Genomic DNA, 12,303 nt, shown 5'->3' on the forward strand with positions numbered 1-12,303 from the left:
TGAAAAGATGAATAGAAGTTAATCAGAAGGTGAGAGAGGGCGGTGGGTTTAGAATAGGGCATTTTAGGTAAAGGAAGTGACACATGGGAAAGAACATGCTGCTTGTGAAGAACTGCAAGTCCTACGGGGTTCTCAAAATGTTAATTGTGAGGTGGAGAGGGAAAGAATTAAGACAGACAGTGGACTGGGTCAGACCAGTCAGACCATTTATTTCACTTCCTTAGAACGATCAAATAACAATATGCTAGAGTTTTCAGTGTGTTCCACTGCTCATTAATGGCTGTTAGTGGAAAAGAAGAGATTATGAGTCAAATGCATGTGGGAAATGCTAGATTAGACAATGTTATGTATTTCTTCAAGTTTTCCCAGGGCCTTTAGTATGTTAATGGCTTTTGTGATTTTGCAAGAGGAAGGTGCAGTAGGCAATATTTTCTATACTTATTTAAAAACAGATCATCTTGTATTTGTGTTTCATCTTCCAAGATTTGCAGCATTTTCTAAATGCATTTGAACACAGATCATCTTGCAAGATTTGTGTTTCATAGAACAGACTTGTAGGAACCGCTGCTATAGACAACAGGGAGTTTGTAAATAATTTTAAATACGGGAGTGTAGTTTATTCTAGTAGCAAAGTAGAGGAGGAATGTGAAAGTACAAAAACTAGATGGAGGCAGATTAATTATGATCTCATTTTAATAGGCCTGGCATGGCTTAGAGGGAGATGGGTAGACCTGACTTTCATCAGTAGACAACGCTGATGAAGAGAAAGTGAGATTGAGAAGCACTTAGGAATTTATGGGAAACACAGATCTGATGATTTCATTCTTCTATTTAATAAGGAGGTTAAAATCAGCAGGAGTAGACAATTGATAGCATATGGACGGTGAGGAGAGGATGAATGAATCCATCCATAATGACTCAGGTTCCTGGTGCTTTGTGTTGAGATCTGAAACACGGAAGGAACAATTTGGTACTAAGAGAACTGAGAGGGGGACTTTTGAGATACACATTTTAACAGGTTAAGGGAACATCCAAATTGAATTTTTAAGTGATATAGATGTGGGAGACAGAAGTATATAGCTCAGTCCCTGTGAGTAGATAATGCCACTTATCTAAGGAGAAACATGGACCATTTTACCAAAAAGCAATTTGCAAAAAGCCATTCCTTCTAGGGAGTTGCTTTCAGTGAATTAGTCATTTAGGAAATTACCTTTTGGCTAATTGCACATTGGCAAATTGTCTGTAGGTCAATTGACCTAGAGCAGTGATGGCGAACCTTTTGAGCTCGGCATGTCAGCATTTTGAAAAATCCTAACTTAACTCTGGTGCCGTGTCACATATAGAAATTTTTTGATATTTGCAACCATAGTAAAACAAAGACTTATATTTTTGATATTTATTTTATATATTTAAATGCCATTTAACAAAGAAAAATCAACCAAAAAAATGAGTTCGCGTGTCACCTCTGACACGCTTGTCATAGGTTCGCCATCACTGACCTAGAGGCACCAAGAACACAGAGGAATTCAGGACAAAAATGAACTTGAATCAAGAGACAGTAGAAAAAAAAGAGAAGCTTGTAAAAGAGAAATGAAAGGCTGAGAATGCAAACATATTTTTACCAGTATGACAAATTTATATTGCCAAACAAACATTTATTTATATAGCAATGACTACCTCAACAGAAGAATTAATACCAAACTAAGTTGCAAGATAGCTGGGAAGATGTGTTCTATAATATGCTTAAATGGTCTAAGGTCAGGATTAACTGAACTTCTTTATTTCTATCAACAGTCCACTATTACCCATATCACCCATTGCTATTGTGTATTTTTAACATAGCTCAAACTAAACCTGGACCTTACTTCCTGTTATAGTCATGGCCGCACATAGCTGGACACATTACACACATAGATCTAATAACAGCCAACATGTTTAAAGGTGGAGATAATATGACTATTTTATTGTTGAGGTATCTTGCCTAAAGAAGAAATGACTATGATTCTTGGATTCTAATTTGGACTCTAATAAACTCATGGGTTTCTTCAGCAATGGTCAGTTATCTTCAGAATTAACTCTCTCATATAGCTTCTGCTGTGCAAAGACCTGTTACTAGGGTCTCAGATCATCACTAAAGAATGAGTATGTGGCCTCGTATATGTGTGGTACCGTGTGGCTAGTTGAACAAGCTTCAGGGTTTGTGTATTTAATTATTTTTATTTTTTCATGTTATTTTATTGTGGTAAGAACACTTACCATGAGACTTACCTTTGTAACAAATTTTGAGTGTACAATAAAATATTGTTAATTATGAGGTTAGTGTTGTACAACAAATCTCTAAAACGTATTCATCTTGCATAATTGAGACTTGATGGCTTGTTGCTTAGAAACTCACCATTTTCCCCTCCCCCCAGCCTCTGGCAGCCACCATTCTGGTCTCTGATTTTATGAGTCAGTCTATTTTAGATACCTATTAAAGTGGAATCATGCCATAAATTGTCCTTCCAGAGCCAACTTATTTTACTTGGCAATAATGTCCTCAAGGTCCAGCCATGTTGTCACGTACAAACAAACGTTATGTTGGTTTCAGTGAAAAGAGGGAAGGAGTGTATAATGAGTACCATTGCAAGTGGCTATAAGTGAACAAAAGAGATCTGAGAGCAAACGGGAAATCATGGGAGGACAAACTAGGCATCAACAGTAGCTGCTCTTCTTTTGAACTCCCTAAAGTTTGAGTTTCAATTATCCTGATAAACAATGAGAATTCCTTCCTGGAATGAAGATCCTTGGTTGCAAGCTCCTACAAAGATAAGACAAATAGTTGGACACCATGTTTGGATGCTCTTAACATCTGTGAATTAAGTAAATATAGTAATTTTAATATTTTATCTATCTCAGTCTAGCAGCCAGTCTTAGGTGCCCTACTCATTCTTTAAGGCAGAGTGGTAACATTTCCCCCACTTTTGTATGCTCTGCTGTCCCAGCCCTGGCATCTTAGGTCATGCTGTCCATATCTGGAATGCTCTCTTGCTCTTAGCCATGTGTGCTGCTGCATTGCAATCTCCTTGAAGAGAAGATCCTGTTGTTTTACTTCTCTTGTCTTCTCAGCAGTGCCTGAGCACTGGGCTGGACTTGGCTAATAGGCTTAACAGATACTTGTTTATTGACACAGTTTTTCACTTTTCATCCAGATATTTTGGCATCACAGAGGCACAGATTTAGTTTCCAGTGAAATGTCAATTTGGTCTAAACAGGCTGGTTTAGAAATTTATTTGGTTTTGTATTTATATGCAGAGCAATATGCTCTACATAAATCCAAAGGGATTCAATAGTAATTTTTGGCAGCAGTTTCTCCTTCGTGATTCTATTTTTTCTTTCTCGGTTTTCCCCGTTGTCCTTGCATTACTGGGAGATTTCCTAGTGCAATTAGTGTGGCTCTGCCCAGTGACCTTTCACCCTTGCCCTGAATAGATGAACAAACTGAACCAGAAAGGAAAGCAGGGTCACAACAGAGGTTACTGAAGGTTGCTCTTTGGGACTGGGAAGTGGGAGTGTGTATAGGTTATGGTCTCTCCTCCATTTGTGCCTCACCCCTTCAGGTCTTACTAAACCTGAGGGCACATAGTAGTAAATTGAAAAACTGGATTTTTGATGCCTCACCCCTTCAGGTCTTACTAAACCTGTTGTAGGAGGGCACATAGTAGTAAATTGAAAAACTGGATTTTTGCTCAGGGAGTTATCAGGGACAGTGCCAGGAAGAAGAAAAACAGAGAGAGAAAAGGGAAGAAGGATAGAGATAAAAATAAACCTTAGGTGGGTCAAAAGTAAACCCAGCCCAGAAAATGTTGTGCCAGACTTTTGTATCAAACATGGCATCTCCAGATAGAGTTTCTTAAACCCAGTGAACTTTCAGATGGCATTAGGAAGAATTCCACGGGAGTTTGGAGGAATTCATAGTATTCTTGGAAAGGGTTTTTAAATATTGCTAATCTGCAAAGAAACAAAGCCAACAATTCTATTTGCTCCTTACTGTTTGCATTTTCCCTGCTATTTATTAAGGCAGTCTTACTTTAGAAAAGCAAATGAAAACTCTACTAATTGGGTCTCTGTGTGAATACCAAGTGTTCTCCTTGTGCTTTCTCATTTTAACCTCACCATGATCCCTGGGAGGGAAACATGGTTACTTCCCTGTCACCAAGGAAGAAACCTAAGTATGAAGCAATTAATTGCCTTCCACAAAGCACATAGCAGCTAAGTGTCAGAATAGCAATTTGAACTCACTTCTCTGGGACCACAGACAGAGTCCATAAATTCTTTATATCCTTTAACAGGCATCAAATAATTCAGGTGAAAAATTACTAGTATAGTACTGATGGTTGAAAATAGAGTCACCATGCTTCCCATCAGAGAATGCTTCCCTCACTTTTACATACACACCTACACACCCCGGATGTAGAGGACCACAAATAGAATAGCAGGTCATGTTATCTTTCTCCTTTGCCTAGCACCATACTGATCTTCTACTTGATTTATTCTTACTGCTGTGATTCTTCTTAGGCCCTGGTCAAGTGAGCTGGGTTTTATGGCCATGATTATTGATAGTCGTGTTGTATTTGATTTGCCACGTAATTTATCCTGAAGATGTCTAACTCCCTTGCATGTGTCAAATAACCCTACCATGGGATTGGAAGATTATTTTTTATGAAAATCAGGTAAGAATGTAAAGAAAGGGAAGAGAGAAAAGATTAAAAGTGATACTTTTTGAAAGAGAACATAAGGAAGGCCAACAGACATATGAAAACATGTTCAAAGTGTGAGGGCATGAGTGGGGGATGGAGGGCAATGGGGGGATAAGGACACGTATGTAATACCTTAATCAATAAAGAGAGAAAAAAAATGAAAAAAAAGTGAAAAATAAATTTTTTTTTGGTGTTTGTATACTGAATTCCTAATTTGGAGCTTGTCTTTCAGGATACAAATTATGAAAGTGTGGTGGAAATATTATGGGAATGTGTCAACCAACTTCTAGTTGAAAGCCATTATAACCTGGAACAAATCTTTGAGTTACAGTTTTCTTATCTGCAAAATTAAAAAAAGTTTTTTTAAAAAATTACTTAGTGCCAGAATTTTATGATCTTTTAAAATTTCCCTGGTTTAAAATTAATCATGTGTTTTTGAGCCTCCAAAAATTACTCCAATAAATAATATTGGAATATTCAAAATTTTTTATTTTTTATTTTTTAATTACCTGAATCCTTAAATAATTGTACAAAAGGCCATAACCTATATTTTGTGTTCCTAATTCACCTACAATCACATGAATGTAATTATCCTTACTGCACCAGGGATATTTGTGAAGAATGGGCTCACTTAAGGGTCATAAGTATGAAGTTTGGAGATTTAGGGCAGTAATATTTGCTCTGTTGCTGAGGAGATGTCAGTAAAATGATGCAGCCCATCTATGTAAAACAAGCTGTCTTAGGACCTTTTACCTAGTAAAACTGACAGAGCGACCTGTCAGGAGGCCAACAGCCAGGAGCAGCAAGCATACAGTAAAAGCGAGGAGCCAAATAGTATGCTTCTTTTGGTGAGTGAATGCAACAGCCCCAGCCAAAACCATCAGCACAGCTGTCATGCTGAGGTCACAGCACAAGGTTACAGGACATAGCATCCAGGACGTACAAGAACAGATAGATAACACCTCAGCAATGGTGGAAGACAGAGACATAAAGAAGTGTTTATAAGAATTTCCAGTGTAATCTAGAAATGTTCTGTGGAAGTCATTGAAACTTTGTAGTGAAACCACAGTAATTCTGTGGTGTGAGTCCTTAGTGGGGACTTTGGGTATGCAAGTGAAACAGACTACATTTCTACCAAACTGAGCTCTAGATGAGCAAAATGTACTTCAGCAGATGGCCTTGCTTTTCTGGGTTCTGCAGTATTACTGAACATGGCACGCTCATGCAGCATGTTCCAGTGGTGTTAGAGATGCATGCTTTACATTTCCATATCCTGTGCAGTCATGTAAGGTGTATATCTGTGCTTTTTCACTTTTTAAATACAGAATTCACCAAAATAATATACATATTTCTTTAAATTCTGTTTAGAAATGTGTTTATCTTACGGTTTCTCTGACCTTTCCCTTTAAAGATTGACTCAAATAATTTTAATGTTAAAAATTTTATTTCTTGGTTTGAGATTTCAAAATTTTTATGGACATTCTTAATTCTTTCTGACTGACCTCATAAACTGGGCCGGTTACATAATACTATATATGCTGGGATTTGAGGCACATTGCCACTTTGCTTATAGTTGGTCTCAGAGTGTCATATGGCAGTCATAGGTAAAATGAATTAACTTTAAAAATATTTTTAGAGGGAATTTTGATAAATTTGGAATTGTTGTCTTTTGGGAAATCTGACACTCATCAACCAGGACTAGGTATTACTGTTCTAACTCTGTGATTTTCCTGAGCACTGAGCTTAGGAAAGATCTTTAGTGTATGTTTAACTGCTCCAGAATCATTCTTTTTAAATGAAGAACTGGCCAGAATTGAGAGGTGTGACTGTAGAGAAAACCCCACATTAATTCTCATTAATTAAGAATGAGAAAAATGAATAAAGAGCTTACACTGAATAGTAGAGGTTTCTCTGTTCATATATTTACCTGATTAGATTCTGCCTACTTTATGTTTGCCAGCAAGTCATTTTAAGAAAACTAAAAAAAAAAAAAATTAAAAAAATGTCTTTCTTCCATGCCATTTCCTAGTTCAAGAGCACTTTCATGTATTTTATATCATTTATTATAAAGAAAAAAATATGAGATACACAAGATTTGTTTTTCCAAATTCATAGACTAAAAAACCAAGCTGAGGATGGTTAAATTACTATTCAGGCTTACATAATCTATAAGTAAATCAAGATTTGACTACAGTTCTTCTTTGTTTTTATTTTATTAAACTTCTTTTTTGGTTTGGATTGTTTATACAGTCATATGATTCAAAAATTCAACTGGAACAGTTTTAAGATGTCCCTCTCCAACCCCTGTCCCTGTGTACTTTAGTTGCGCCCTTTTATAAACAGAAGATATACTGTTTATCCTATTTTATGACTTTTCTTTAAATAAACTCAATAATATATCCTGGAGCTCTTCCCGTGTCCAGCTTGCTCCTTTCTTTTTATAGCTGTATAATATTCTCTTGGGTGGATGTTCCACAGTGTATATTACAAGCTTGAATTTGATGACACTTGGTTTAATTGCTATTGGAAGCAGGATTTTAGTAAATAGCTGAACATATGTCCTTTCATGCATATGCTTCTGTATGATAATTCCCTAAAGCAAAATTCTGGGTCAAAGGATAAATGCATTTATAATTAAATAAAAATTGCCACATTTCTCTTCATAAGATTGTGCTATTTTTTCATCTGTAATGTGTAAGACTGTCAGTTTCCCCATAAACTCCCTTCCTCCATCCTTCCCTTCCTCCCTTGGGTGAAGATTAACCAAAAATAAGTAAATAAATAAAAAGTTACCTGATTACATCTCATCTCCACAGCCACTGCCTTCATTGAAACCACCATCATCTGGGTCATTGAAAGAGCCTCCTCACTGGGCTCTAGGCTTTTGTCCTTGAACTTCTACAGAGAAACTGTCTCTTTAAGATATAAGACAAATCACACACCTCTTTTCAAAAATTCATAATGGCTTTTCATTTCAGAATAAAAACTAACATTGGTATACTGGCTGCCATGATCTTTTACTTCCACCCTCTTCATGCATTGAAGATGAGGATTCTGCTGGCTAGAATCCTTCAAATAAATACCTTGAAAATTATTTTATTCACCTAAATTCTCTTTAGTGTATTAATTATGATGATCGGGCCCTAAAGTGAGATGGCTTGGTTAAAATGTCATTTCCTTTATATAATCTTGATCAAGTTCCTTATTTTCTAAGGTTCCAGTTTCTTCTGGGAAATGAGTATGATATTGTTTTAAGGATTTAATTTAATGTATATAAAGTGATTGACATACAGTAAATACACTATAATTGTTAACTTTTCTTGATAGCTTTCATTTGCAACTCTTACAATATTCCTTTGGTTTAATTTGCTACCAAGTTTTATGTTTATTATTGGTTTAACATATATGGAAATATATGCTGAAATCAGGAAGATAATTAGTGAATCTAAATGGGCAGGTGCTTTTAAAGGATTGGCTGAGGCTTTGTAAATATGTAATAGTTAAAAGCTTCAACTTTGGGATCAGAACACTGGGTTTATGTCCTGCCTGAAACTTAAGTTTGTTTTCTCTGTAAAATCATGGCAATAAAAGTTCTTACATATTGGGTTATTGTAATTATAACAGAACAGATAATGCAGGTATATAGTGACTAGCACAGTCCTGAACATATCATAGGTACTCAATAAATGTTAGCTATTATTAAACTGAGGGTAATTGATTCCTAACTTTTCCTTTAAATATTAACTCTCTTCCCCCCCCCTTTTTTGAATTGATGTGTTTTTATGGCTCTTTGAGGGATGTAAAGAAGGAATGCAAATTCTCCAAAGGGAATGCAACTCATGAGAAGAAATTTGTTTACTGTTTCCCTAACACTCTTCCAAATGCAAGACTAAAAGTAGTAAAGATTTACTCTTCAGACACTAAATACTTCGCTATTCTTCCAATTGCTAGGATCAAGAAGAGAGCTGTTGAAATTCCTGGCCAATCATTGTTTCAATTTCAGACCTTCAGTTGGGCATTCTCATCAGTGGACAGCATTAAAATAGGGCTGCTGCCAATCCCCCACCATGATTTCCCCAGTTGGGATGTAGAGAAATCCTTCAAGTGCTCTCTGGCAGTGTAAGTGTAGAAGCCCCTGTTAAAAACATTTTATTTCTTGTATTTCTGATTTGACTACAGAGTAGAAACAGTCCCCAAATACTTTGGACATGATGTAGACTTACATTGAAGAACTGCAGCTACAACAGTCTTTTCCACAAATGTTGGCAGGAGGTGTTGTTTTATTGATTTTGCAAAAGACGTTGACTCTGCTGTTGATAGCACTAAGTCATGTTTCCCAAAGTGTGGTACACATTGCACTGGGACATGTAATATTTGGTGGGTGGCATGTGGACAGATATTCATCTTAATATTCTGTATTTATTTTAATGTACATTAGGAAAAAGCACAAGTCCTCGGTATCCCAGATACTCTTGTATAAGGTAAATCTGAGATAATGTAGAAAGCTTAACATTTGAGTTTAAGGAAACTGTTAGGTAAATGAGAGTACAAGGGGAATGTTTTGATAAATACACTGAAGGTAAACGTAACACAATTTGGGAAATGTTTGCAAATTATGCAAGCTTTTTGGTGTCTCTAAAGCTAAAAATGATCCATCTGTATATATCACAAGTAAAAGGAATATTTAACTATAGAGAATGAAAAGGTTATAACAATCTTTTCCAATTTTTCAGTCATTTATGGTTATCTTTTATCCTAGCCTTGCTTTACTTGTCTCAATCCTCCCTTTTTTTAAAAATATATTTTATTGATTTTTTACAGAGAGGAAGGGAGAGGGATAGGGAGTTAGAAACATCGATGAGAGAGAAACATCGATCAGCTGCCTCCTACACACCCCCCTACTGGGGATGTGCCCGCAACCAAGGTACATGCCCTTGACTGGAATGGAACCTGGGACCTTTCAGTCTGCAGGCCGACGCTCTATCCACTGAGCCAAACCGGTCAGGGCTCAATCCTCCCTTTTAACGATTATTATAAGACAAGTGGAAAGAACCCAGACACATATTTAGTGAAAAGAAAAAGTATAAACTTTTCAGACTTAATGGGTACTTCATTTAAGTTTACCATTGAAAAGACTGGTCTTTGCCTGTGAATTTATGAACTAAGAGCCTGGTTAAAGCCATTATATTTTCACATGTTTTCTATAACAGTAGAATTTATTTTCTAATTTAATTGCGAAATTCCTAGTCTGATTAGAGCCTGAGGGGAAACAAAAATTAGTTTTGGAGAAAAAGTAAATAAAATAAGTTTTCCTTTGCTTATATGCAAGTCATGTCAAGCTGTATATTTCTTATAAGATTAATAGTAAAGCCCTTAAATTCATTTTTATTTTATCAGTGGCAAACACTTGCTATTCTATCTCCCCATCCCAGGAAACAGAATAGGGCGATATATGCCACATGTCTAATCATAAAAGCAGCTCTTGAAAATAAGGTCATTTAGTTGAATTGCCCGGAAATGACTCAGATAACATGTCATGGTAACAAGCCATAAATGGCATCCACATTGCTGCCATGGTTTCCAGGGAATAAAATTCTCATTACACTAACAAATATATGTTTGTCTGCCCTACTAAATGTCCCTGTAAAGTAGTGTATTCCTACTAAATTGTTTCCAATTTGTTTCATTCATTCAACATATTATTTATTGAGCACCTATTATGTGTCAGCCACTCACTGTCCCAGGTGCTGGGGATGCTGCAGTCAGGAGAACAATGAAGTCCATGCCCTCAAGGAAACCAGAGCTGTTTATGTGAATTATCATTGTAAACATGGTCTCCCTCCCATATTAAATGTGCTTTTAAAATATTGTGATTCTTAAGAGGTTCAGAAGTGATTTTAAACAAGAGGAAAAATGATAATGAATCAAGTTAGGTAAACATAGTCATAAAAGTAGGACCATCTTTTAGTACAAGGAGAACTCACATTTAGAAACAAGAACAAATGTTTAGAGGCTTTGTTTGATATGCTCTAGACCAGTGGTCGGCAAACTGCGGCCCCTTGAATGTGGCTCTTCCACAAAATACTACGTGCGGGCGCACACGTACAGTGGGATTGAAACTTCGTGGCCACCCTCAAAGGGCCAAAGAGCCACATGTGGCTTGCGAGCCACAGTTTGCCGACCCCTGGCCTAGGGGCACCCCTAACCGCTCCCTGGGGGACGGGGCCAGCCTGGGTGAGGGGCCCTGGTGTTCTGGTCTCTTGATCATAATGTAAATATCTGATATGCAGGATGGTCTTAGGTGACCCCTGTGAAAGGGTTGTTCGACTGCCAAAGGAATCGCAACCCACAGATTGAGAACCACTGCTCTAGACAATGTGCTGGGTATTTTATATCCATTATCTTATTTAATCTTCACATTGCCCTTATAAAATGGCACTGTATCATCATTCTTACTTTATGGGTGAGGAAACTGAGCTTAGAATAATTAAATGTTTTGTCCAATGTAATCCAATCTTATTTAATAGTATAAACAAGAAATAAACAAAAAACAAAAATGAAGCAATCTGTCTCCCACCTTAACCACTACAAAACAGTTCATCCAACTGGCAAGAAGGAGAGAAAGTAAGATTACATTAACAGATGAAATAAGATTGAAAAACAATGACAGATTTTAGAAAAATTCAGGGATCTTATTTCCATATTGTCATCTAAATTTGCAATGCTGGTGAGTGATCCTTTTTTATACCTCAAGAGCAGATATTGTCAGAATGCTCTAATAACAAAAAGTCCTGGATCTTTGAGTCACTGCTTAGTCAGGGGCAGGTATCAGCTTTGGGTACAATGATTAGCCACCATCCCAGTGCTATTGAGTGCACAATTCATCAAATATTGATTCCAGCCATTCCTTTCAAATGCATGTTCTTTCTGAAGTTGAAAAGTTGAGACACAGAGACCTTTGCATTGTTTTTCTAATCTATGAATCAAAATGTCTGTAGGGGAAAAGAAGAAAGAAGGAGACACTTAGTGAATGCAAAATGGTTTATATGCTTTTCCCCTTAATCAAATCTCATCTCATTGGGTCTCCAGTGGAAATCGTTCTTTATTCTGATATAGGAGGAATGTTGGCATCTGTATTTCTGCTTGGTAGTCTCCAGCTGTTTGTTTTCTTTTTTGATTTGGGTACTTGTAGAGTTATCTGTGTTGTAGAATTAACAAGTAACCTCACACTAGAAGGTATTTCTGTGATGTGTCTTAAATGGTTCTTCAACCATGACAATGTCTATGGGTAGCTGGGAGTGTTAGATACCATACCACTGCCACTTCTGGGATTTGCTTGGAATCTCTGATCTCTAAATCTCATGTGACTCTCCAGAATGTGAAGTCTTGGGGTCTAAGCTGTATCAGCGCATGAAAAGCTTGATAAGGGTGTGATGCTTCTATGTCTTCAGATAAAAAATTAAAGTGAATGAGTCGGTCAGACCAGCAGCTGGGTCGAAAATATATTTATCAGTTGCCTCCTGTGTGCCAGGAAAAGGAAGAGAGTGACAGGCAGACAGTCCTA

This window comes from Myotis brandtii, unplaced genomic scaffold (assembly GCF_000412655.1).
Source record: "Myotis brandtii unplaced genomic scaffold, ASM41265v1 scaffold285, whole genome shotgun sequence".
NCBI lineage: Eukaryota > Metazoa > Chordata > Mammalia > Chiroptera > Vespertilionidae > Myotis > Myotis brandtii.